Source organism: Geotrypetes seraphini, chromosome 9 (assembly GCF_902459505.1).
Source record: "Geotrypetes seraphini chromosome 9, aGeoSer1.1, whole genome shotgun sequence".
Lineage (NCBI taxonomy): Eukaryota > Metazoa > Chordata > Amphibia > Gymnophiona > Dermophiidae > Geotrypetes > Geotrypetes seraphini.
This window is the reverse complement of record NC_047092.1, coordinates 122,446,080-122,474,028: the sequence shown is the minus strand read 5'-3', so window position 1 is coordinate 122,474,028 and position 27,949 is coordinate 122,446,080. Positions and strand designations below refer to the sequence as shown.

Here is a 27,949-nt window from a genome sequence, read left to right as displayed (position 1 = left end):
TTTTCATATTCTCCACTCCCTCTTCGGTGTCTACTCTGTTACAAATCTTGGTATCATCTGCAAAAAGGCACACTTTTCCTTCTAACCCTTCAGCAATGTCACTTACATACATATTGAACAGGATTGGCCCCAGCACCGAACCCTGAGGGACTCCACTAGTCACCTTTCCTTCCTTCGAGCGACTTCCATTAACCACCACCCTCTGGCGTCTGTCCGACAGCCAGTTTCTGACCCAGTTCACCACTTTGGGTCCTAACTTCAACCCTTCAAGTTTGTTCAACAGCCTCCTATGAGGAACTGTATCAAAGGCTTTGCTGAAATCCAAGTAAATTACATCTAGCATATGTCCTCGATCCAGCTCTCTGGTTACCCATAGAAACATAGAAACATAGAAATAGACGGCAGATAAGGGCCCACGGCCCATCTAGTCTGCCCACCTTAATGTCCCTCCCCTACCTTTGCCCTGTGAAGAGATCCCATGTGCCGATCCCATTTGGCCTTAAAATCAGGCACTCTGCTGGCCTCAATCACCTGTAGTGGAAGACTATTCCAGCGATCAACCACTCTTTCAGTGAAAAAGAATTTCCTGGTGTCACCTCGTAGTTTCCCACCTCTGATTTTCAACGGATGCCCTCTTGTTGTCGTGGGACCCTTGAAAAAGAAGATATCTTCCTCTGCCTCGATGCGGCCCGTAAGATACTTGAACGTCTCGATCATGTCCCCCATCTCTCTGCGCTCCTCGAGCGAGTATAGCTGTAATTTGTCAAGCCGTTTTTCGTATGGTAGATCCTTGAGTCCCGAGATCATCCGGGTGGCCATTCTTTGCACCGACTCCAGTCTCAGCACATCCTTGCGATAATGCGGCCTCCAGAATTGCACACAGTATTCCAGGTGGGGCCTCACCATGGATCTATACAATGGCATAATGACTTCCGCCTTACGACTGACGAAACTCCTTCGTATGCAGCCCATGATTTGTCTTGCCTTGGACGAAGCCTGCTCCACTTGATTGGCAGACTTCATGTCCTCACTGACGATTACCCCCAAGTCTCGTTCTGCTACCGTTTTTGCTAGGATCTCGCCATTAAGGGTATAAGACTTGCATGGATTCTGGCTGCCCAGGTGCATAACTTTGCATTTTTTGGCATTGAAGTTGAGTTGCCATGTCCTAGACCATCGCTTCAGTAGGAGTAGGTCGTGCATCATGTTGTCGGGCACTGAATCTTCGTCTGTTGTGCATTTGCCCAATACATTACTCAGTTTGGCGTCATCGGCGAATAATGTTATTTTACCTCGAAGCCCTTCTGCCAAGTCTCTTATAAAGATGTTGAATAGGATTGGGCCCAAGACTGAGCCCTGTGGTACTCCACTAATCACCTCTGTCATTTCGGAGGGGGTGCCATTCACCACCACCCTTTGGAGCCTACCTCCAAGCCAGCTCCCAACCCATTTCGTCAATGTGTTACCTAATCCTATAGAACTCATCTTGCTCAGTAACTTGCGGTGTGGTACGCTATCGAATGCTTTGCTAAAGTCCAGGTACACGATGTCCAGGGACTCCCCAATATCCAGCTTCCCCGTTACCCAGTCAAAGAAGCTGATCAGGTTGGATTGGCAGGATCTCCCCTTAGTAAATCCATGTTGTCGGGGATCCCGTAGATTCTCCTCATCCAGGATCTTATCTAATTGGTGTTTGATTAGAGTTTCCATTAGTTTGCTCACTATCGATGTTAGACTCACTGGTCTGTAGTTTGCTGTCTCCATCTTTGAGCCTTTCTTGTGGAGTGGAATGACGTTAGCCGTCCTCCAGTCCAACCCAATCAAAAAATTCAATCAGGTTCGTTTGGCACGATTTACCTTTTGTAAAGCCATGTTGCCTCGGATCCTGTAACCCATTAGATTCAAGGAAATACTCTATCCTTTCTTTCAGCAACACTTCCATTATTTTTCCAACAACTGAAGTGAGGCTCACCGGCCTGTAGTTTCCTGCTTCATCCCTGTGACCACTTTTATGAATAGGGACCACATCCGCTCTCCTCCAATCCCCAGGAATCACTCCCGTCTCCAGAGATTTGTTGAACAAGTCTTTAATAGGACTCGCCAGAACCTCTCTGAGCTCCCTTAGTATCCTGGGATGGATCCCGTCTGGTCCCATCGCTTTGTCCACCTTCAGTTTTTCAAGTTGCTCATAAACACCCTCCTCCGTGAACGGCGCAGAATCTACTCCATTTTCTCGTGTAACTTTGCCAGACAATCTCGGTCCTTCTCCAGGATTTTCTTCTGTGAACACAGAACAGAAGTATTTGTTTAGCACATTTGCTTTCTCCTCATCACTCTCCACATATTTGTTCCCAGCATCTTTTAGCCTAGCAATTCCATTTTTTATCTTCCTCCTTTCACTAATATATCTGAAAAAATTTTTATCTCCCTTTTTTACAATTTTAGCCATTTGTTCTTCCGCCTGTGCCTTCGCCAAACGTATCTCTCTCTTGGCTTCTTTCAGTTTCACCCTGTAGTCCTTTCTGCTCTCCTCTTCTTGGGTTTTTTTATATTTCATGAATGCCAACTCTTTCGCCTCTTGTCAAATTATGTCATTTTAAGATATTTTTAGAGAGAACTCTTGCTTTTCAGGCAGCTAAATTGAATACCTGGTTTGGCAAAATTATGCTAGAAGTTCCAGCTTATTATAATTTTAGAAAATTACTAAAAAAAACACAACTATTTGATAAATTTGTAACTTAAGTGTTCTAATGCTAATGCTTTTAATCTATAGGCATTATGTATCTTCTAGAAATAGGCATTAGGAATCTTCTAGAAATATTAAAAGGATTCGACAAAATAGAGCAAGAAACATCTTCATTCACATTGTCCAATGTGACTCGGACAAGAGGTCATGGATTGAAGCTGAGGGGCACCAGGCCCAGGACAAATATCAGGAAATTCTGCTTCGCACAACAAGTGGTGGACGCTTGGAACGCACTCCCGGAGGAGGTCGTGATGGAGACCACCATTCCGGGATTCAAGGGCAAGTTTGATGCACCCCTTCTCGCAAATCACATTTAGGGATACGAGTAAGCAAGGTTTCTCAACAGGGAACACCTGGCTTGGCCTCCGCGAGTGCGGGTCGCCGGACTGGATGAACCTAGGGTCTGATCCGGCGAAGCCATTTCTTATGTTCTTATGTAAATCGGCTGGAAGTTCAGCCTTATCTTTCTTCTTCTTCTATACTAGAGTTTCTCAACACACAATATGTGTACCCTTATGGGTATGCAAATCACTTGTTGGGGGTACATGGCACCGAGTAGGTCTCCCACCCCCTTCCTCCTTAATCACCGCTGCCACCACAGGGGATCCCATACCCTCCTTCCTGCATTCCCCCCTCCACTGAAGCCGACCCGAAAAGGTTTCCCTCTGATGTCAGAGCTGATGTTAGAGGGAAGCATTCATGGTCAGTCACCTGCAGCATGTAAGAGCCACTGCCTGCGATGCATCCCTGAATTTATTCAGGTACTAATGCATTTTCCCCTTGCTTGATATGTGCTGATGTCTGAGGGAAGGCTTGTGGGTCAGCTACTTTCAGCGTGTAAGAGCCACTGCCCACGATGTGTCCCTGTGCTGCTAAAGACTGGAAGGAGCAACCCAACTGAATGGCCCTGAATGGAGCAAGCACGTTATAGCAAGTAAGGGAGAGAGGGGACATGATCATAGGACAAAGGAGGGGAGGGGGGAATTTGAGACAAAGGCTAGATGGCAAGGAGGGGGCATAAACTCGGGACACAGAAAGAAGGGAGAAAAGTAGCACTAATTTGGGAGAATTGTTGAATGGGAGAATGAGCGAGTGAGAGGGAAAGATGTTGCACAAGGGGAAAGAAAGAAAAAGAGGAAAATTGTTGGGCATAGAGAGAGAGGATTGAGGCATGGGGAAGAAAAGGATGAGATGGAGAAATGTTGGATGTGGTGGTGGAGAGGGAACAAAGGAACAGATTGAAGGGATGCAAATGGAGGAATGTTGGACATAGTGAAGGAGGGAAAGATGTGGCATGGTGCTGGAGAGGGGCGATAGAATGAGAGAGGGAGAAATGTTGGATGTGGCAGTAGAGGGGATGGGAGAGATGCACTATGGATCTCTCTCTTTCCCCACTCCCTTTGCAGCAAGGGAGGGAATGAGAGAAAGAGAAATGGACAGTGAAAGAGAGGGAGACATTGCCAATAGGGATAGAGGAGAGAGGAAGAAAAGTTGGACTCATGAAGGTCAGAGAGAGATATTGTTTGGGGAAGGGAATGAGGTCCAGAGGAGAGGAAGCATGTGTAAGGTTTGTTAGTGGCCCTCACAATAAATGGTTGGTAGGGTCACTTGAGAGGCGCCCTTACAAACGCCAGGTCCCAGGTTCAGTTCCCTCACTGAACATTCACCAGGAAGTAGAATCAAAAAGGCACAGCCAGAGGTGATTGCATAAAGAATATATTATAGAAATAGGCTTACAGAAAAGCAATATTTATAAAGCATTACAATTAAGCATTACAATTAATGAGAGAGCAACACAGTTTCCCTGCCTTACATAGTTCAGAGGAAAAGAAGCCATAGAAGCCTGAAGTTCCAGGGAAAGGCAGAGAGAGAGAAAAGGGAGATGGGGTGATGGTTCCAAGCTTCGTGTTCCATAGATAAAGAGAAGGATAGACAGAGAAAGAGAGAGCTCCAGAGAGCCAAGAGCCAAGAGAGGGGGGTGATGCTGCGAGGGGGCTTTTATAGCTTGGAATCCTATTCTGAATATAGAAAACTATTGAGCTTCAATAGAAGTTAAATCTCCCCCTCCTTAGTAAACTTGTGCTAGACAGCCAAGAATAGGCTATGGTCAAATGTAATTTCCAGTATGCCTCTGACAATAGTTTCTGATTAACTTTAGTTATCTGTGCACCTGGACCCATTGTCCTAAGCACCCTCTTAATCAGACATTAACACATTAACACCTTTTAGCTAATCATGATTCAATCAGGGCTACTTAAAACAGTCTCCCTGCCCTCAAGGTCTATCTGCATTCACATACCAGTCAGATTGATATAATTTCCCATAGGCCTTTGCTGACATCAGTTATGCCAACTGAAAATGCTGAATGCTAGCAATAGCTATGCTGATAGCATGCAGGAGGCAGAAAGAAGAAATATTGGATACACAGTGAGAAGGGAGTACAACCAGAGACTCATGAAATCATTAGACAACAAAGGTAGGAAAATGATTTTAATTTTCAATTTAGTGATCAAAATGTGTCAGTTTTGAGAATTTATATCTGCTATCTATATTTTGCACTATGTTTGTCTATTTTTCTATAGTTGTTACTGAGATGTGTCAGCATAGCTATTGCTAGCAATCAGCATTTTCAGTTGGCAGAACTAATGTCAGCAAAGGCCTATGGGAAATTATCCGACTCTGGAATGTTGATGCAGAATTCTGTGCTCCTGCACAGAATTCACATACATTAAGCATCCAGCCAGACTAGATTGTTTATCAAGAAGATAGGCTGCTTGAATGGGACAAAAAAGCCAGAGACTAATCCCATCTACCATGCCTGCAAGTATCACACCTTCCTTATCAATTAAATTAACCATTGTTTCAAACAGTTTACAAATTCTAAACAGAAAGATTCTGGGACATACAATAGTTTCTATATTCAGAATAAGATTCCAAGCTATAAAAGCCTCCTCTCTGCAACACACATGCAGCTCTCTCTTTCTCTGTCTATCTCTCTGTCTATCCTTCTCTTTATCTATGGAACCCGAAACTTAGACCATCACCCCATCCCCCTTTCTCTCTCTCTCTGGCTCTCCTTAGAACTTCAGACTCTCTGTCTCTTTGCCTCTGAACTCTGTAAGGCAGGGAAACTGCTTTGCTCTACTTAATTGTAATGCTTATAAATATTGCTTTTTTGTAAGCCTATTTCTATAATATATTCTTTATGCAATCACCTCTGGCTGTATTTCTTATTGGATTCTACTCCTGGTGAATCTTCTGTGAGGGAACTGAACCTGGGATCTGGCGTGTTTAAGGGCACCTCTAACATAACCCCACCAACCATACATTGTGGGGGCCTGACTAACAATCCTTACAAGGTGACATTGCATATTTTAAAGTCATCTGTCTTTACCTCTGAAAAAAAATTGAATATAAATGATAAACATTTTCTCTGCATACAGTGCGCTTTGTGTATTTTTTAAATTTTGTGGTTAGCATTATGTATTAATAATGTATTTTGTGGTTAGCATTATGTATTAATAAGATTATATTGTGTGTATATGAAACATGAATGGAATAAATTGCATTACAATTAGTACTATTATTATGAGGTGGGGTCAGGGGTGAAGTTTGGGTGGGCTAGAGGGAGAGCTTGGGCGGATCTTGGACAGGATTAATTTATCAAGGGCCCCAAGGCACACAAGTACACTGTGTGCCTAGGGGCCCCTGCTTTGCCCCCATGTGGGGGCCGCATTGCCAATTGAGGGTAGGCTCACATTGCCAATCAGGGGTGGGTGGGTGGGTCCGTGTTGCCAATCGATGCTGAAGGGATCCATCGCCGTTTGGAAAAACAATGTTGATACCCTCCTTCATTGGGCCCCCCTGACCATTTTGGGCCCTAGGCACATGCCTATTGGGCCTATTGGTTAATCTGACCCTGGTTGTACTTGGTTGATATTTGTTAGACTTAGGAGGCATTTTGACTATGACTCTCTACATATTAAATGCACGAACCGTCTTTATTGAAAGCCTTTACAAATTGTTTCATCAGGCCTAGCTGATATATGTAGTGGTGGCAGTATGATTCTATCTTGTGCTTCCAAAGGTTCATTGATTACATTTTGTCCTCCAACCACCATATATTCCCTCGGAGGCCAATCTATTTGGCTCTACTATCCCAAGCAGACAAGAAAACCAAAAAAAATCTCCACACTCAACATCCTAAATCTCCACTGTGGTTTGTGTTTTCTACTATCACAAAGTCATATCTACTATTCCATAACCATATTTAAGAAACTAGAGCTAATGCGGTCTGTCCAGTGCAATTTTCTGAATCAGTGTCCCAAATATCCCCAGGAACAGGTCCAAAAACCTAAGGTACCAAGAATTTTTTTTTGTTGTTGGCCTGTGTTATAGAATACAACTTAGTGTTCTGCTTCCATTTATGTGTGCAAGTATATGCTTAGGCCCAGATTCAGTAAATGGTACCCAAATTTGGGGGCCAAAAAAAAAAATAAAAAAAAATCAGCATGGAGCACTATTCTATAAGAGCACTCTGAATAACATGTAGAGCCCATATCTGTACCCAAATTTGGAAGCTGATTTTTACACTAGCTGAAACCTGGTGTAAATGCCAGCACTCAACTTGGTATTTGAGTACAGAAATGGCAAATTTTGTGGAACGCCCCTACCTCACCTCTGGCCATGCCCTCATTTGAGTTGCGCTCTAGGGTTTTAGAATGTTATGTATAGGAGATGAACATAAGACTAGCCTTACTGGATCAAACCAATGGTCCATCTAGCCCAGAATTCTGCCTTCACGGAGGCCAATCCAAGTCACAAGTATCTGACAAAACCCCAAAATATAATTTTTAACAATTAACTAAATAATTGATTGACCTCAATTGCTAGTTAATGGCCTGTTAGCTAATTAATTTACATGCACATTTTTGATCTGTGTACAAATTTTGGCACCAAAATTTGCTTACATCTTTTTCAGTGGTAACTCAAGGTGAGTTTCATTTTGGTACACTGGGTATTTCCTTGTTAGGCTCAAAATCTAATTTTGCTACTGAGGTATGGAGGGTTAAGTGACTTGCCCATGATCATAAATAGCAACAGTAGGATTTGAATAGATGTCCCTGGATGATAAGCCAGTGCTTTAACTACTAAGCTACCCCTCCACCCTACATGGAAGCTGGAGGTAAATTTATTTGCAGTAGGGTTAAATATTACCTCCATTTATGTATTTCTAAATTCCAGAACATCAGATTTGCATATCAGTACAAAAGGTAAACTAGTATAGTTATTGCCACTTGGTAAATATAACATACAATAGCTTTCAGTAACGCGGAAATAAAATTTCAGAAAGGGCAAAGTGTGAGAGTTAGATCAAGCAGAGATGGTAGGTCATAACTTCTAATATTGTCTTACTTGAACAAGATTCTCTACAATGGCAAACTGCAACAGTTTGCATTAGAGCTAATTTAATAAAATATTTTCTGCAACTGAGCATGTTTTATATGTACTTAATTGTGCAGACATGCATAAAATCACAAAACTATATCCATGCATAAAAATGAGTCACATCACTGGATTTTACCTACTTTTATGTAATCTGTATGTACATATACTCAGGATAGATTTTTTTTTTTTTTGGGGGGGGGGGGAGAAGTGGGGCAGAATTGCAGTGTACATATATACAGTTGATACAAAAAACAGTAGGTGACTTTGGAGTTTTCATAAAAGTGTCCTAATATATACAGTCATATACAGTTTTTCCCATTATGATGTAGTTCACTGCTTTACAGTCCTCTGAAAGAGACACACCTGGCCAGTCATGTTTTCCAGATTACCACAATGAATATACATCAGAGATAGGTTTACATAAACTTGAGATTTTGAGGATTTAAGTGCCATTTGTACATGCATAGAAAATTGGACTACATGGGTCCCTAATATTTGTTTTATGTTTTAGTATACAGTAGTATAAGTAAAGTATAAGAATAAACCACAATCACCAGGTGAGGATCAAAGTGGTGTGTGTGTCCTCCCCCCCCCCCCTATTATTCAATCTCTGTGTTAGACCTGTCCTAGACATAGCCTGCAAATATCAAATACAGAGTCACTCCTTTGCAGATGACATCCAACTGCACCTACCACTAGGAGAAGCCCATAACGCCCACATTGCAAAACTCCTAACTGCCTTTTGGAAATCAAAAATTGGATGTTTCCAAGACAGAACTCCTTTGGATCTGCAAAGAACACTGCGACCATGCCCGTCCTTTGCTGCGCTAGGACTCGACTACTATAACTGCGAAAGTCCAAGTGCACAACCTAGGAATACTCCTTAACTGCAACCTGTTGCTTTCTGACCATCTCTCTCAGGTAATATCTTCCTCATTTTATTACCTGCAACATTTGTTCAGAGTGACTTTGCCCAACTACTCTGTGCCTTAGTACTCTCACGCATGGATTACTGCAATGCACTATTCAATGGTCTCATGGTGAAAGATTTAAGATGGCTCCAGTGTGTTCAAAATGCGATCAGACTTCTAAAAATTCTCCGTGCCCACCACCCAGTCTTCCATGCTCTAGCATCAGCTCACTGCCTCCCTGTAGCCAAACATGTCTTCAAGAGCCTGATGCTAACGCTCAAATCCTTGCACTACATGGCACTGGGATACATAATGGCTAAACTTCTTCCGTATGTGCCTAACTGGCCCTCCCAGGATGAAATATGCCTCAAAATGCCCCCGGACATGCCTTTCAACTGCAAATCGCCAAATAATGGTCCTACTCCCACTTCATACTGAGCCATTGGAATCGATTGCCACCACAGATCAGATCCCTTGAAGGACTCCTCAACTTTAGAAAAGCAATAAAAAACAAAACAAAACAAAAAAAACATACCTCTTCAACTAAACCTCTGCTCTTGATCCATGGACTACAAAGAAATGTATATTGATACCAGAAACAAGTATGTGTCATATAAGGAAAATTTACATTGTAAAATCTTGCACTGTAACTATGGCAAATCTAACCTGTAAACTGTCCATATCTGTCAAATTAGGATTATTTGTACTGAGGATATCAATGCCAAATCATAACCAGTAAACTGAATATTAATATTCAGTATGTGCTAGTATGTGCTAAATTAGGATTAAAACTTGTGTTGTAATCTTGTACTGAAATTATGTAGGTTTAACCTGTAACCTGTTTTGAGCTCTTTGGGGACAATGGGATGGAAAATGCAGTTGACCCTCCACAAACCTCCCAGCTCCAGCGGCGTAGGCAGCACTATAAACGCGCTGCTTCGCGCCCTTCTACTGCCGATTTCCTCTGCCGCGTCTCTGATGACATCATCGGAGACAGATGCGGGAGAGGAAATCGACAGTAGAAAGCCACGAAGCAGCGCGTTTAAAGTGCTGCCTACATGGCTGGAGCCCGGAGGTTTGTCGGCGGTGGGAGGGTCAGGAGTAGGCCAGATCGAGCAGGACAACGGCAGTAAAAGAAGGGGGAGGGGCCGAACGGAGCAGGGAAGGGTAAGGGAAGAAAAGGTAAGAGAAGGGAAAGGGGGGTGGGGGAAAATGCTGCTATTGCTTCTGCACAGGAAAGGGGGGATAGGAGGGAAATGCTGTTGCTGCTGCATAGGGAAGTGGGATGAAAATGCTGCTGCACAGGGAAATGGGGAAAAATGACAGACAGACAGCGGGAGGGAGGGAGACAGAAAGAAAGAAAGAAAGAAAGAAAGAAAGAAAGACACAGGGGCAGGGAGAGGGACAGAAAGACAGACAGAGAAAGGGGGCCAGAGAGAGAGAATCAGCGGGAGAGGGAAAGGGGGCTGCTTTGGGGGGAGGGGTGTGCTTGGGGCAAACTGCTTTGCTCTGGGGGGAAGACAGAAGGGGCCATGGAGAGATAGGGAGAGGGAAAGGGGGCTGCTTTGGGGGGAGGTGTGCTGTGGACAGACAGCTTTGCTCTGGGGGGAAGACAGAAGAGGCCATGGAGAGACATTTGAGGGGGAGGTATGTGCTCGGGGCAGACAGCTTTGCTCGGAGGGGAGGGAGAGAAGAAGGATACAGACAGCGGCCAAGGAGAGAGAGATAAAGAAACACAGACAGACAGACACATCTATTCTAGCACCCGTTAATGTAACGGGCTTAAAGACCAGTATAATATAGACGGGCTTAAAGACTAGTATAATATAATAAGAATAAAAACTAAGGGCTCCTTTTACAAAGGCGTGTTTGCAGTTTAACGCGCGTAATACCGCCCGCTAAACCACCGGATGCGCTAGCCACTACTGCCTCCTTTTAAGCAGGTGGTAGTTTTTGGCCAGCGCGGGGGTTAGTGCATGATGAAAAGTCACGCGTGTTAACCCCGCTAGCGCGCCTTTGTAAAAGGAGCCCTAAGTAAAGAAAAGGAACTCTATTTTTAAATAACAAAGATGACATTCATTCACTCAAGCCTAGGATGAACTCTAAAACTCACTACTATTATCCATTCAGTGGCGTCCAACCCTTGGATACTCTGTAGGCCAGTACATTTCATCATAGCCGATGAGGAAGATGTGTCCGTGAGAGTACACCAAAAGGTATGAATTTTGTGTTAAACTTGGAAAAAGTAGTAATGAAACTCTTGAAGTGTGGTGAAATAATTAGCCATGCTACAATATTTTGGTGGTGGAAAAACACCACTGCTGCAGTGCTAAAAGTGAGGTCACAAAAACAGTCTACTGCACATCTTTGAATTGTTTTTGAAATACTGCAAAAAATATTGAATGTGAAGGATGGTACTTTGAAAAAGAAAAACGTCCAGTTCCTGGAGTCACCTAATTCTGAATTAAAAAAAACAAACAAATCCAAGTTTCATTCCTTTTAAATCAGTCCTCGTATATTTTATTTATTTAAAACCAATTATAATCCATGGTATCTAGCAGTTTACAACATAACATTTATACTCTGGTATGCTTAGGTGCTAACCTTAAAAATGATTAGAGGTGCTAAAGGGAGCTACTTCTCCAGGGGCAAAATGACTAAGGTTGTTCAATATTTGGAGTGCTTAGCATCCCTTACACCCACAGACCTGGCATTTATACCAGGACACACCATGTACTACTACTACTTTTCATTTCTATAGTGCTACCAGATGTACACAGCACTGTACATTAACATGGAAGAGAGAGTGAGCTTACAATCTTTAATTATGACAAACGGGACATAAAGGTTGAATCCATACATGCTGCTCAGGTTGAGAATTACAGAGGTAGATAGGGTGGGGAACTATAGAGGGATTGACAAACAGATATGGGTAATTTACAAGTGAGCTGAAGTTAGGACTTAAAAAGCAACTTCAAAAAAAAGGAGGCTTTTACAATGGATTTGAATGCTGCCAGAGACAAAGCCAATCTTTATGTAGTTGCAGTAAATGGACTGTGGCCAGGACCGGATTTAGATGAAAAGAGGCCCTAGGCCAGCGATGGCGAACCTATGGCACACGTGCCAACTGTGGCACGTGAAGGCCTTGCAGCTGGCACGTGCAGGGCCGCCTTCAGGGCAGTACTACCAGGGGGTGCACAGGAGAGAGAGCTGAACGGGGACGATGGGGGACCCGCGGGGTTAAATATAACTCGAGCCGCGAGGCTCGCCTTCTACTCCGACTGCCCTGCAGCTCACACAGCCAATCGGAAATCTTCCCCGACGTCAGCGCTGACGTCGGATGGAGGGTTAAGCAAAGCCCGCCCTCCGACGTCAGCGCTGACGTCGGGGAAGACTTCTAGTCGGCTATGTGTGCGCGGCGGGACAGGCAGGAAATAGAAGACAAGCCTACGCGGCTCGAGCTACATTTTGCTGAGAAAGTTGCTAAGATGGGCTTGGAGGCAAACGGGGAACACAAAAGGGGGAGGGAGTGCGTTTTGGACACAAGGCATGAACTTGGGAGAGAGGAAGGGAGGGAAAGAGATACTGAGGTGGGGGAGGGAATGGGTTTTTGGACACAGAAGGCATGGACTTGGGAGAAGAAGGGAGGGAAATAGATGCTGAGGTGGGGGAGGGAATGGGTTTTTGGACACAGAAGGCATGGACTTGGGAGAGAGGAAAGGAGGGAAAGAGATGCTGAGGTAGGGGAGGGAATGGGTTTTTGGACACAGAAGGCATGGACTTGTGAGAGAGGAAGGGAGGGAAAGAGATGCTGAGGTTGGGGAGGGAATGGGTTTTTGCACACAGAAGGCAAGGACTTGGGAGAGAGGAAGGGAGGGAAAGAGATGGTTGTGTACACGGGGAATAGAAGAAAGGAGAATTTTTCGTCATAGGGAGGGAGTGAGGTACAGACAGTGGCATACCAAGGTGGGGGTGGGGGCAGTCTGCCCCAGTTTTACACCCCAAGGGGGTGCACAGCTGGCCACCCTCCAGTGTTCTCCCTAGGCTGGCAAACTGCGTCTCTTTAGCCACTTGAGTGCCACCGCCGCCATTGGGAACAGGCCGGTGCCAAGTTCTCCCTGCTTTTCCCTGTGGGGCCGACCAACTCTCGCCACCCGCGTCAATTCTGATGTTGGAGAGGATGTTCTGGGCCAGCCAATCGCTGCCTGGCTGGCCCAGAACGTCCTCTCCGATGTTAGAATTGACGTCGAGTGGCGAGAGTTGGTCGGCCCCGCGGGGAAGAGAAGCAGGGCGAACTCGGCGCCGGCCTGTTCCCGATAGCGGCATTGGCAGCCTATTCCCCAGTGGCGGTGGCAGCATTTTCCCAATGGTGGTGGCATAGGGGAGGGCAAGGAGAAAGAAAGAAAGGGGGGGACAGGGAGCCAGAAAAAAAAAAAGAAAGAGGGCTGGGTGAAACAAAGAAAAATGGGGCACGGAGAGAGAGAGAAAGACAGACATACAGAATGAAAGGGGGTATGGAGAGAGAGAAAAAGAAAGAAGGGGGCAGGGTGAAACAAAGAAAAAGTTTGGGGAGGGAATGAGGTCTGGAGGAGAGTAAGCATACAGGAGGCTGAAAAAAGGGAAGAAATATTGGATGCACAGTCAGAAGAATAAAGTGCAACCAGAGACTGATGAAATTACCAAAGGTAGGAAAATGATTTTATTTTCAATTTAGTGATCAAAATGTGTCCGTTTTGAGAATTTATATATGCTGTCTATATTTTGCACTATGGCCCCCTTTTACTAAACCACAAAAGCGTTTTTTAGCGCAGGGAGCCTATGAGCTTCAAGAGCAGCGTGGGGCATTCAGCGCAGGTCCCTGCACTAAAAACCGCTATCGCGGTTTAGTAAAAAGGGAGGGGGAATATTTGTCTATTTTTGTATAGTTGTTACTGAGGTGACATTGCATAAAGTCATCTGCCTTGACCTCTTTGAAAACCAGCGGAATATAAATGATAATTAACATTTTCTCTGCGTACAGCGTGCTTTGTGTTTTTAAAATTTTATTGTTAGTAGATCATTTTGACTTGGCCACAAAGGTAAGGGGGAGGGAGGGGAGCTGCTGAAAGAGTCTACCTTGACGTGGTTGCAGGCTTACAAATCTTTTGGTCAAAGAGTGCGGCGACAGAGAAAAGTATGTGTGTATTCGGCCCATGAATGAAATCATTAAAACATTATAAATTGCCAATAAATTGAAATGAAAACCAAAGGATTGTGAATCAAATTGATTCTCTGACAATACAAAGATTCCAACCTTTAAAAATGATGTTACATAGTTCAGGCAACTTTATAAAGAGTTTTTAAATACTAAAATCTTGTTATTAAGGTTTAATTGACGTGCTGGCACTTTGAGGAAATTCTTTGGTTTTGTGCGGCAGTTTGGGCACTCGGGCTCAAAAAGGTTAGCCATCACTGCCCTAGGCTATTCCACTTATGAGGCCCTTTCACCTCCCATTTTTAAGTTTGTAAATTACATGAGAGATAATAAAATACATCATTACTGTAATATATATCAATATGTTAAATGAAACATGTTGTTATTGGTACTAACCTTTATAAAAAATGTGACACGAATAATAAATAAAAAAAGTCGAGAACACTTATTTGGACATTTATTCTCAGCACCATATATAGTACTTGTAACATGTAACAATAACTAATCAAATATAACACACAACATTTACAAAGAAACAAAATTCAAATAATGAAAATCTTTGACTACGAAAATAAAATACGCAATAAAAATCATATTTTCTATCAAATTAAATAAAATATATTCAATACATTGAAGATTAAACCAAATTCAATTCAGATAAATTTATTTCATAATAATTCACATTTAAAGCTTAAGTATGAATTATTATGAATTTTAAATCTTAAACTAAACCAAAAATGGAACTTTATTCAATCAAAATCCAGATCACAAAAAAGAAAATATCAAATTGTATATCATATTAAATTTTATGTTAATAGTTATTTTATTTAAGAACTGATTCAATCCAAGTATACATTTAAAACGAAATAGTAGATTAGAAGAATTTCTTTCTAAACTTTTTCACACAGAATTCTTCTATAAGTTCATCAAAATCTATTTTTCTGAAGGTCTCATTTTCGATGCACAAAATACTCAATGAAGACAACCTCGTCTGGGTCATTGTGCTTCTTAATTGATTTTTGATATTTTTAAGTCTTGAAAATGACCTTTCTCCAGTACCAGTGACTATTAAACTGAGAAACAGCCGTAAGATTGATTCCACATTGGGGAAGGCCACTTGAATATTTTCTTTGAATATTATTTGATACCAGTCTGTATGGGACATTAATACGTGTTTCATATTATCAAAGTAATACGAATATAACCGAATGTCGGGATATCAATAGGTCTGTTCGTTTGTCTGTTCCAATCTACACCAATCTGCACTTTATTTATGCAAGAACAAACCAGAGCTTAGTAGCATAAGGCACGTCAATATTTGCCATAGCAATCAGTGAACGTATGAACTATACTTTGGTGCAATCTAGTATATACAAACAAACAGACCCAATGAGCTGAACGCGTTGATCTTAACCAATACATTTTTATGTTTGTTTATTAGTCATATGCGTAGAATTTCTCCTTATTTTCAGTTCAGTGTTTTAGTGTTCACTGTTTTTAGAATAGTGTAATTTTAATTTTGCTAACAATTTGAATGTAGACCCCTCTTGATCTTGAGGCCCTAGGCTGAAAACTAGTTAACCTATAGGAAAATCCGGCCCTGACTGTGGCTGGGTGTTAGCCACCACTGTTTTAATAAAATCAAACAACCACTTGTACGTTGTGCGCTGTTTGCGTGACAGAAGGATGCACAAAACTGGATGCATGCCCCCATATAGACCTGGGCAAAGAAATAGGGGCTTTTGCAGATATGCCATTCACATACCAGGTCTTGGATGTTTGCAGAATTTGCAGCCAACTAATTCTGCCAAATATAAGAATCCTTCTGGATTGCTCTCCAATATCACAAAGCAAGAATAGGACTTGAAGTTGGAGACAGTAGGGGTTAATACACCCACCCAGAGACTTATCCTAAACCTATTCAACAAGGCAAAGTAGCAGCACTTAGGGAACAATGGCTGATGGAGAAACCCTTGTAGTAGAGCTGTGGCTCTACCACAGAATTATTGCTGCAAAACTACCTACAAATCAATGATCAATAAGCATACAAATTAACTTTACATTAAAACTGACAGTGATCTGCAGTTCACTACAAAATGCCACTCTTCCCGTCAGAACCTGAGCAGTGATTGGCTCAGGCATTGACTGCAAGGATGGAATATAAAAAAAACACTAGTGATAAGCTACCAGCATTTGCATTGACCCCCACCTGATGGCTCGATTCACCCTCTTTTCTCCCAACTAACAAAAATTTAAACCCTGCTATCTAGTGGTATGTACCACGTACCCATCCATTTGACAATTCCCCTCCCTGATTCAAATTAGCACCCCCTTCCTTGGTGATACCCACCTGACTCTACCTCTAGGTATCTCTCACTTTCTCTGACTCAAAGAAAACCCAACCTGTGGGATGCACCGGACAAGGCAAGGCAGCCATATAAGTGTATACTTACAAGTATACTCTCTTGCACACATGCGATATGTAAGTTAAGAGAGTATTTGCAGAATAGTGACTAGACATCCTGCTGGCACTTTTGTGAGTAAGTGCACCCTTACACATGCAAGTGCTAAAAGTCTAGATATTTGGGCAATGGATGTCTAAAAGTGTGGATCTAGATTATAGAATTGTGTTTATTGTGCCAAAGCACAGATTGAGTCATGATGCCAGTAGTATTAAAAAAAAAAAAAAAAAAAGTTAAAACTGACTTGATATTTGAATGGTCGCCTTTACAAATTTTACAATTGTTGACAATGTTATATATAAAAATAGGAAATTAGATGCATTATTTAATTTGTATTTTTAGTCTAAAGTTAAACTTTTTGTTTTTGACTACATTTGTTTAAATGTAATCAGTGGGTTACAAAATAACTATGGGCTCCTTTTATCAAGGTGTGGTAGGCAGTTAACGCACGGAATACCGCCTGCCGAGCTAGTTGCTAATGCCTCCATTGACGAGGCGTTAGGTTTTTGGCTTGCCGCGGGGATTAGCATGTGATGAAATGTCAGACGTGCTAACCCCCGTAGTGCACCTTGATAAAAGGAGCCCTATATGTTACAGCTGTCCAAGGGCAGGAGAGTCCAGACAGGTTTTAAAAAAATATTTTAAAGTTAATAGTTTTTTTTTTTTTTTAAATTCTTTATTCATTTTAAAGCCATGATTAATTGCAGGATATAATACAATCATATAACTCTATAAAAGTACTTAAATACATTTACAATTATAATTTATGACAAATAGATATCACCCCCAATTATATTAAAAAAAACAACAAAAAAACAAACAAAAAAAACCACTCAAATTGAGAAATTGAAAAATACATTCCAACCTGCCCTCCCACCCACCCTTGACATGTATGACCGAGGGGCATAATCATTAATCACTTTTTGCAAAATTGTCAATGGCTCCCAAATCTTCAGAAACTTCTTATAATGTCCCTGATGTATAGCCATACTTCGTTCCATGCTAAAAATATGACATATAGACTCCCACCAAAAGGTAGTTCAGTCTATCCCAGTTTTTCCAATTTCTTAAAATCAGCTGAATGGCAACCCCTGTCATAATAAATAGAAATTTATTATTGCGAGATGATATTTTGCTTTTCGCTCTCTTCATAGTGCCAATTAGCACAGTGTCATATGTAAGTACCAGTGGATTTTCCATTACTTTTTTTATCTGATCCCAAATGGATCTCCAAAATTGAAGTATAAAGGGACAATAAAATAATAAATGATCTATTGTCCCAGTTTCAAGATGACAGTGCCAACACCTATTAGACTTGGAACTATCTAATTTCTGTAACCAAACTGGGATCCAAACTGCTCCATGTAAAAAAAAAAAAAAAAGTTTGTCTCATAGATGCAAACACCGTACATCTCATCCTCCAAGTCCAGATTTGTGGTCATTGAGTCGCAGTAATCTGATGCTTTATCTCAATGCTCCAAATGTCATGAAGACCAGTTTTTGGTTTCTTATTCAAAAATACAGATATTAATTTATACCACTGAGCAGCCTGGTGATCCAGGAAATCTGCCTGGAAGCACAGGAATGGCAAACTATACTGATTTAAGATTTTTCCAATCAGTGAACCCCTCCTGAATGGCTTGCTTCAACTGTAACCACCTATAACTTTGAGATTTAGCAATACCAAATTTTTGTTGCAGTCGTGAAAACTCAAGCAGCTTTCCGTCTGATACTACATTGTCTAAAGTACGTATGTACTGTATTATGGAAACGCTAATAAAGCGGGAAGAGTATTAGCTAATTACCTTAAAGCTAAAAAGAGGAAAGTAAAAATTGTGGCTATCAAAGATGAGAATGGGGAGACTCAATCTCAAATTGGAATTATCTTAAAACAATTTTTGAAATATTATAAAACTTTGTATTCTTCCGACCCTTATTCAAATAAAGAACTAGAGGGTTTAGAATTTTTAAAATTAAATTTAATAGTTTAATATTATCCAGCAAAGATAATGCTGTAAATGTGCAGACATTTCCATAGAATGATAATGCATAATGCTGATTGGCTGGAACAAGTCAGGAAGCTGGCTGAGTAGAGGCAGCTGCATGAGAGAGCAACTGAAGATCTGCTGAGATAAGAAGCTGCGACAGAGTGCTCTGTGTGAGAGAAATAATATTTAGGTTATGAGAGTTTTGAGTGATTAATAAATTATTGAATGCCTGAAACTGAGAATTTTAGTGGAGAATTTGGATCTGCAGGATTTGTGAAGATAACTTCGATTCTCAGCAGAGATAAAACTAAAGAATATTTTATCACATTCTCTCCTAAGGTGAGAGCTTCTATAATATTAGGACATATAATTTTTCATTAAGAGAAAAAATTGGCTCTGTGAAGGAACTGGAGTTCCAGCTTTTGTAAGCTTAAAAAAAAAAAGTTTGGAGTTTTGGTTTTCTTCAGCATATAATTTAAAGTCCTAGTTGCTGAAGACCTTATTAAAAGCTGAACTAGAGTATGTTTTTTTAAGTGAGTGACTATTGGAGCATGAGTGAAAATAACTGCCTACTGAGATTTGAAGTCTGATGTTGAATTTCAGAACAAGAAGATGAGCAGACAGGTTATTCGACAGGGAGATATTTAGTTTTATTTTGCTACAGTCAGATAAACATTTAGGTTAGAGAATGACACGGGGAAAAAAAATCTGTCCCCGACACAGGACCACCGTCCCCTTCACCACCCTATCCCCGCCACATCCCATCCCCTTCCCTCTCACCACCTTACTGCACTTCGGCACGCCTCGCATAGTCCGTGCAGCTCCCTCCCTCCCCCTTACCTTTGCAGCACGTTTTAAAGTTTGAGTATCTTGTTGAAAGCTGCCGGAGTGTTCGTGCAGTCGCGGGCAGAAACTTCTCCTCTGACGCAACCAGAGGAGAAGCTTCTGCCCACACATGCACGCGACTGCATGTACGCTCAGGCAGCTTTCAACAAGTCTCAAACCTTAAAACGCACCGCGAAGGTAAGGGGGAGAGAGGGAGTTAAGATTCGGGTAGGTAGGAAGGAGAGAGGGGACCCCACGCGTTCCCTCCCTTAACTGCGGGAACAAGGCCATTCACTGCTCCACGGGGTGATGGATGTCCTTGTCCCCATACCTGTGGTGAGCACCTTTCCACCTTCCACTGTTTTGGCGGGTTATCCGTGGCTACTCGCGGCTAGCCGTGGGTTACATCCACTGGGTCATTCTCTAATTTAGGTTCCTGTGTAGGCTCACATTTTAGAAATACACTCATAGGGAGACAGTTCTTCTTCCTAAACCTTACTTAAAGAAAATAACTGGAGAAAAACAGAGGATTGAAGATGAAAGAGGCCTGAAGAACAGAAGAAAAGATAAATACATCAAGGAGGAAAAGTTCACACACACACACACACACACACACCAAGAGACTGAACAGAGGCATTTTTGAACAGTACCATACACCCACTTAAGATTTATTAAAAAAAATAATAATCTGGGTTAACCTGGAAAACAAGAGAAGCAAAATAGTTAATTGTGACTATTCACAATAGTTAAACTTAAAAAAATAATTTTGGAAAGTTTACAGAAATATACTTGCCTGTGCACACTGAATGTTGCTTTTATCTGATAGTAGTAGAGTTAAGGGGTAACTGGATCCAGTTTGGTAAAAGTAATAGGAAATACTATTTTAAGAATAGAATTTGAAATGATTTTGTAAATATTTATTAAAAACTGCTTTAAACTAATTTTTTAAAAAGAGTTTTAGATATTTTAGACAGTGTAATTAAAACTATTGCATTTTAAAGGGTGTTAGTTTTATTTTCCTTTAAAAGTATTGTAAGATCAGAACTGATCAGAACTGATTCTTTAATCAACAACAACAAAAGAACTCCTGGCCTGGTTCTTCTTGACACTCACCCCACAGTCAAGATTTAGCCAGTGCATTTCTCTATACACATCTTACCTCTGGTTCATGCACTCAGCTTCAGGTAACTCAACCACTGATGACTACAATTTTAGGCGTATGGTCGGGGTGGGGTGGGGGTTTTCGTAAATATTAAAAATGAAACAAGGAAATGTCTGATAAATATTCTTAGTGATACAAGGAAATAGAATATAAAAATATTAAAACTGGCAAACAGAAAGCGAGATTAGTAACAGAGGTGAAAAAAAAAATCCTTTTTCAAATGGATGGAAAATCAGCAGCAGGCTCTGTTGCATAACTGGAAGAGGTTGAGGCCCTGATCTTATCAGTTTGTGAATCACAAGGATCCCGGAATGTGACTCAAGAGGGGAATTTTTCTATATACAGAGAAATTAAAATCTGTGAGCCACATCCTTACTCATTTACTCTTCACATTTCTCTCCTCCCTCCCTCCTCCCATTGGTCCAGAATTTCTTCTCCTCTCTTCCTCTTCCTGTGCAGTAAATGTAGAGGGCTTGCCCTACATTTACCACACAGGGCAGACAGTTAATTCGCAGGCACCTCATTACATGCTTTGTCCAACAGTGCGGGCCCTCTGTGCTATAAGTCCAGGCAAGTAATGTAATGATTCTGCATTAACTGTCATCAGTACTAATACCTGTGGTGATGCCACTTGTTGCCAAACCCTCCATCTCCCAAATGACCAGTTTCAATCCTTCCCCTACGTCTCCTGATCAGCTTCCTCAAGCCTTCCAATCATATTACTCAGATAAGCCCCTTTCTGACTCAAAGTCCTACTCACAATCTGTAAAGGAATCCCTCCTCCACAAAGTTTGGGTGAACGCACATATTTTATAGAGTACATGTATAATATGTGACTCCAGTGCACACCACCCAAATTTTGTCTGAACACATCTATACCTGAGTTGTATCAAAGTGCACACATTCTTGATGTGTGTACCAGGGGTTCCCATAATGGATTAAAGGGTCCCAATATTCGTCCATCTCCCCCCCCCCCCCCTCACCACAGACACCCACCAATTAAAATATTACTTTTGCTGGTAGGGATGCCATCTTCCACCTACATCAGCACTTACCAAGCACACTTTAGCTCTTTATGCCAGTTCTCCCATGCATGCTCAGTTAGACCTCTATGAGAGAAACAGCATTAGTAGCCAAAGCGTGTCTGGATCAAGTGCCATTGCAGGCGCAATCCAAGTAAGTGATATCTTTGGCTAGCGGGGCTTGGCATCCCCATTGGCTATAAAAACAGAGGAGTCCTGAGCCAAAGGTGACAGGGCCCAGGACCCCGAGGCCCTTCCCCCCCCCCCCATGGTTATGCCATTGGTGTGTATGAGGGGGTGCTGAAAAGTTCTCAGCCCAACCAACCAACTTCCTAAATTCTGAGAGTTTAATTTGCAGAAATGAAAGTGCAGAGTGTTAATTTGCAGAAATGAAAATCTATGTTTTGACATTGTTTCATATCATTGATTGAACCGTATCCATGTCATTCTCTTCCTGGTTGGACTAAGAACTTTTTAGCACTCCCTCATATGTTTATTCATGGGATAATTTTGGTGTATTGAATGTGTTTATGCATTGATGTTTGGTTGAATGGAGTTTTTTCTGACCAGCTATTATATCAGTTTTGCGAAACTGAATGTTGTACATCAAGTATAGCTCCGATTCTGAAGTCTTATCTCTACCCAACCGCTTTTTGTTGGATTACATTGATATTTCAGTTGCAGGGACAACATGGTAACGTCTATACTGAGTACCTGTCAATAGTGAACCTCTAGGCTTTTTCAGGTAAACTGGGGTTGGGGGAGGGGTATAGCTGCTTTGGCTTAGAGGGGAAAGTGAAAGGGGAATTGGAATGAAGTTAGCAATGGGAGGGTGGGGGGAGGAAGGAGTATAAGTGTCTTATGTGGGCCCTATCTCATAGCCCCTTTTGACTAGCACTTGTCCAGTAAGAGCCGGATATTAAATGACAGTGCTGAGACAAGGCTTGGCATTAGATATTTGGCTAGGTACTAATGACCTGGATTGGCCACTGTGAGAATAAGCTACTGGGCTTGATGGACCCAATAAGGCTATTCTTATGTTCTTATCTTGGGCTTATTTAGCTGGTGACAGTCAGTGTTTAAAAAAATGTTAGTCTGCAACTGGCAGAAAAAGAACTGGAGTATTTCTAAGACCTTGAGGTAAGCCTAAAATACTACTACTATTTATATAGCGCTACCAGTTGTATGCAAAGCTATAAAGAGTCACAAAGGAGACATACCCTGCTTCAAGAAGCTTACAATAGAAACAGACAAGACAAACAGGATACCATGGATACAGTTAGGGGGAATGATTAATCTGCTGGCTAGGGTAGAGGGGAGAAGGGTTATGGACTGAAGAATATATAAAAAGAGGTGAGTTTTCAGTCTGCTTTTAAACAAGGGAAGGGGTGTGGTGGACAAATTCAGGTAGTTTATTTTAGGCATACGGGGCAGCTAGATGAAAGGAACAAAGTCTGGAATTGGCACTGGAGGAGAAGGGTACAGCTAAGAGCAACTGATCTGAGGAATGGAGTTCTCTGTGAGTTGTATAAGGAGAGAGAGAAGAGGAGAGGTATTGAAGGGTAGCAGAATGAACACACTTGTAGGTTAGTAACAGGAGTTGGAACTGTATGCGAAGGCAGATAGGGAGCCAGTGAAGTGATTTAAGGAGAGGGGTAACATGAGTTTAGCGAGGTTGGTAGAAGATGGGCTGTGCAACAGAGTTTTGTACAGATTGTAGGAGGGGGGGGGGGAAGAGGTCGCACAGCAGGAGAACAGTTAGAAGTAGATTGCAATAATCTAAGTGTGAGGTTACGAGAATGTGGACAAGGGGTCCAGGTAGTGTGCTCAGAGAGGAAGGGGCAAATTTTGATGATGTTGTAGAGATAGAAGGAACAGGCCATAGCAGTATGTTGGATGTTGTGGCTGGGCGTGGCCGCTTGGACATGTCCAGGGCCAATACCCTAAGCCACACAGACCTCAGCCGAGTGAAAGTGAGGTATGGGTAGCTGGGAAGGACTACAATAAAGTTCAAAAATAGTGCAAAACATTTGGGTGCCACAAAATAAATCTTTATTTCACACCAGACTTGGTAAATTTAACTCAAGTTAGTAGCAATTCATAAATGAGTTCCAAAAATACAAGCAAACAATACTCCTTGCACAACATACAAACAAAAACAATCCCATTTGTTTCCTTTATTTGGCTTGTTGCCTTCCACTGGCTTCTATCTCAGCCTTTTAATGGCCTTCTTTGAGGCCCTCAGGCTTACACCTGCCACACGGGGCTGGGCCCTTCCAGGCCCAGCAACTGTTTTCCACCTGGCCTGTTCAACCAGATTCTACTGTGACTTATTGTAAGTCCTTTCACTGAGGAAAAGTTAATCTTGGGGTTTTATTAACCAAAATATCCCCAAGAGGTGTTGGGATCTGTACCCGCCCTGTAGATTTTGGTGTACAAAAATTCCAACCAAGATACCACTAGATTTGAAATAAAGAGTTCCCCAGTGTCCTGTGGCCAGCAGTGCTTTAAGTAACCAATTTTCATGCATTGCCCCAAACAGCACAACAGAAAAACAAAATTCAGTCCTGGTTTTAGGCTATGCAGTTTTCCTGCAAGTTCCATGCAACAAGTGTGTGTGTGTGGGGGGGGGGGGGGGGACCCTTTTAGCCAAAGGCTAGTCTGGAATCATTCACCAACAATTTCCTCTTGATAAACTCCAAACTTTTTCTACTATTCCTTAGTCCCACTCCATTAAATCAGGGTCAGTAGCACATGAGAAATCCTCACTCATTTCTTCCATACTGTGAGCTTCATTTCTATATCATCTTCATTTGTGTAGGAGTCCTCAACAAAATCCTGAGATCCTAACTGCCCTTCTGGAGTATAAGGCTCAGGTGCACTTCTGTTTCCAGGCAGAGAAGGTCTGGTTTCCTTCTCTCTCTTGCTGCTGGGCTCCTCTGGTGTAGCTCCCTGCAACTAGGAGCCCTACCCTTTTCTCTCTCAGTGGCTAACTACCTGTGCTGGAGTGCAGGTGTGCCCTTAGTTCTGGCTAATTCTGAGCTCAGGTGCTTATTGAACTGGCTCAAACCAGTTCTGGATTTGCTAGGCACTGCAGCTGTTCCAGTCCTGGCTGTAGGACTTCTCTGCCCTTGGCCTGATGGGATTTGTAGTCCTGTTACCTTGCTTTTCACTTGCTGCTTAGAAAAAGGTAAACAGGCATGAGGAGTCTTTATCTCCTTCTGTGCACTGCTATGGAAAGGCATTTTCTTTCTTGGCAATGCCCTAGGAGGAATTTTAGGTTTATCTACTATTTTCTCCTAGGACAATTCCTTACTTTGGTCATTAGTTCTGGGGCACTGCAAGGATTCCTTTGCCTTCACAGGGGGTTCCTTGTGACAATGTGCATAGAAAATGATATAACATAGCTAATAGGTTTAAGGGACTTTATTTTAGGGTGCATATTTTTACTCCCTTAAAAAAACTTAATCAGCAGCCCATCACTATGAAATTGCAACTAACAGTCCAGCAGTGAGATAGGGCCAACCAGTCTTTTGTACTGTCACATGCAGTGGTGTAGTAAGAGGGGAGGAGGCGAGGAGGGCAGTCTGCCTCATTCCTCTCCTCCATGCGTGCACCCCGTTCCCTTCACCCATATCTCTAGTTGACGTTGTTGTTTGCGTCGGTCAACAACATGCTTTTCGCGACCCCATTTGCATGCCCGCTGATGTCGTTTCTGGGTGCTGCGCATAGGAAGTGATGTCAGAAGAAAAGCAAATGGGGTCACAAGGAGCATGCTGTTGATGGCTGCAAACAAGAACTTCAACTAAAGCAAGGATCTCAAAGTCCCTCCTTGAGGGCCACAATCCAGTCGGGTTTTTAGGATTTCCCCAATGAATATGCATTGAAAGCAGTGCATGCACATAGATCTCATGCATATTCATTGGGGAAATCCTGAAAACCCGACTGGATTGCGGCCCTCAAGGAAGGACTTTGAGACCCCTGAACTAGAGGTATGTAGGAAGGGAAGAGAGGCTTATGCATGGAGGGGAGGAGTGGGAAAAGTGTGTGTGTGGGGGGGAGGGGACAAGTGCGGCAGGCGGGATCGGGAAAGGAGGAGGGGAGGCAGAGATGAGGGCTGGAATCTGTTCAGGAAAGACAGGGTAGGAAGAAAAGGAGAGGGAGTGGCGTTCAGTGCTCCCTCTAAGCGGGCGGGTGTTGTGAGCAAAATTTTTTTCGCTGTGCGCTAAAAATATCGGGCGCCAGCAAGTTATGAGCCAACTCGCCCGATTCTCCTCTCGCCGCCCTGCCCGCCGTGCGCTGTGACGTGAAACTTGTGCGCTGGATGTAATATTTTGTGCGCCAGCGCACGCCAGCGCAGCTTAGAGGGAACACTGGCTGGCGTTATATGTTAAAGGTCATATTAAAGCCATACAATTTCAGGATCTACAGGATAAAGAAGAGGCATTGGTGTGATATACACTTCCCCCTCCCTATTCGCAGTTCCTACGTTCGCGGTTTCACTTATTCATTATTTTTTTCCCCAGCCCCCCCCTCCCCCCCAAGAATTGAAAAAAACCAGCCCCGGGACTTGGATCGGGGCGAGGAGGGAGGTGATCAGAGGTGGAAGGGGGGCCTCATCACAATAACAGACCGGTTCATCTTCGCGGCAATGTGAGAGAAACGAAGAGCACCAAGGAGCCGGACCCTGGATAAAGTGGTCGGGGCCCGCACAGACCTAAACACACACACACAAGCAGGCTCCAGCCGTTCCCCGGCATTTCCCGACACAGGCTGCCTGGCCCAGGTCCTATGCACTCAGAGAGGAACGACTCCACTCTCAGCATCCTATAACCCCGGCTATCAACCCTCCGGCAAGCGCCTCTTACCTGCATCCTCCCGCTTCCGCCTCTTGGCTCCCCCAGCCCGACACCAAAGCGGGGAAAGAGGAGACCGCACTGGCCCCCTGCAAACACGCAACATGCACGGAGGGAGGCGATCGGAGGCGGAGACCACCAGGTAAGGTCCGGGGGTGGGTCAGAGCCAGCATAAAGTTATTTGTGATTTTTCACACTTCGCGGTCCGGCTCTGCCCCTAACCCCCGTGAATACCAAGGGAGAAGTGTACAGGCCTCCTTCACAGAGAGAAGAAGTGGGCGAAGATTTAATAGGAGACATTCAAAATATAGCTGTAAAAGGTGATTTTAATATGCCAGATGTTAGTTGGGGTATCTCTATTGCATGGTCTCCTAGAAGTAGTGAGATCCTGGATTCTCTACAAGGAAAGCTGTTCTAGCAGTTGATAATGGAACCCAAGTGGGATGGGGCCATACTGGGCTAAGTGCTTACAAATTCAAAAAATGTTTCCGATTTTATAGTGGGTGATCATCTGGCATCCAATGATCACTGCATAGTGTGGTTTAATATTAAGACAAGTGTAGAAATGGTTCATATGAAAGCAAAGGTTCTAGACTTTAAACAAATCTAACTTTGTTGAGATGGGGGATTACGTCAATGACTTGTATGGAAAATCTGGAAGAAGTAGGAAAGCAGTAGGCAAAACTGAAAGGGCAACAAACCATTTTGTAAGGAAAGTAAGTAAAAGTAAGAGGAAAAGAAGGCTGCTTTGGTTCTCAAAAGTAGTAACTCTGAAAGTAAGTATAAAGAGGTTAGCTTTTATAAACTATAGAAGATCACAGAAAGAAGAGGACAGGGAAAATATTTGGAAAAGTTAAGAGAGGCTGGTCAAATAGTCAAGAAAGCAAAGATGCAAATGAAAGAAAAATAGCTGACACAGTAAAACAGAGGGACAAGACTTAAAAAAAAAAATATTAGTGATAGGAGGAAGTACAAAAATGACACTGGGAAACTCAAAGGTGAAGGGGAACAATATGTTGAAGCTTATAAAGATAAGGCTGAATTGCTTAACAAATATTTTTGTTCTGTGTTCACAGCTGAAGCGCCGGAAACAGGACCATAGAAGGCAAGTACAAATAGCGATGGAGGTGTGGTAGACCTTGAACGATTTTCAGAGAACTGTGTTCATGAGGAGCTAGCTAAACTACAGGTGGATAAAATGATGGGGCTAGATACTGTACATCTAAGGGTACTGAAGAAACTTGGGGAAGTTTTGGCAGCCTAACTGGCTGATCTTTTCAATACTTCTCTAGTCAGGAGTGGTGCCTTAAGAATGGAGAAGGGCAAATGTGATCC

General features: G+C 42.6%; 1 protein-coding gene across 1 annotated transcript in view; it reads right to left on the bottom strand.

Annotated features, from left to right (window-relative positions):
* The window catches only part of USP40 (ubiquitin specific peptidase 40), a 179,643-nt gene extending 154,959 nt beyond the window's left edge, over positions 1 to 24,684 (bottom strand). Inside the window, exon 1 of the mRNA XM_033957628.1 lies at positions 24,528 to 24,684. The gene's annotated coding sequence lies outside the window, so the exon portion shown is untranslated. The remainder of the gene's footprint in view (positions 1 to 24,527) is intronic.
* Between the last annotated feature and the right edge of the window lie 3,265 nt (positions 24,685 to 27,949).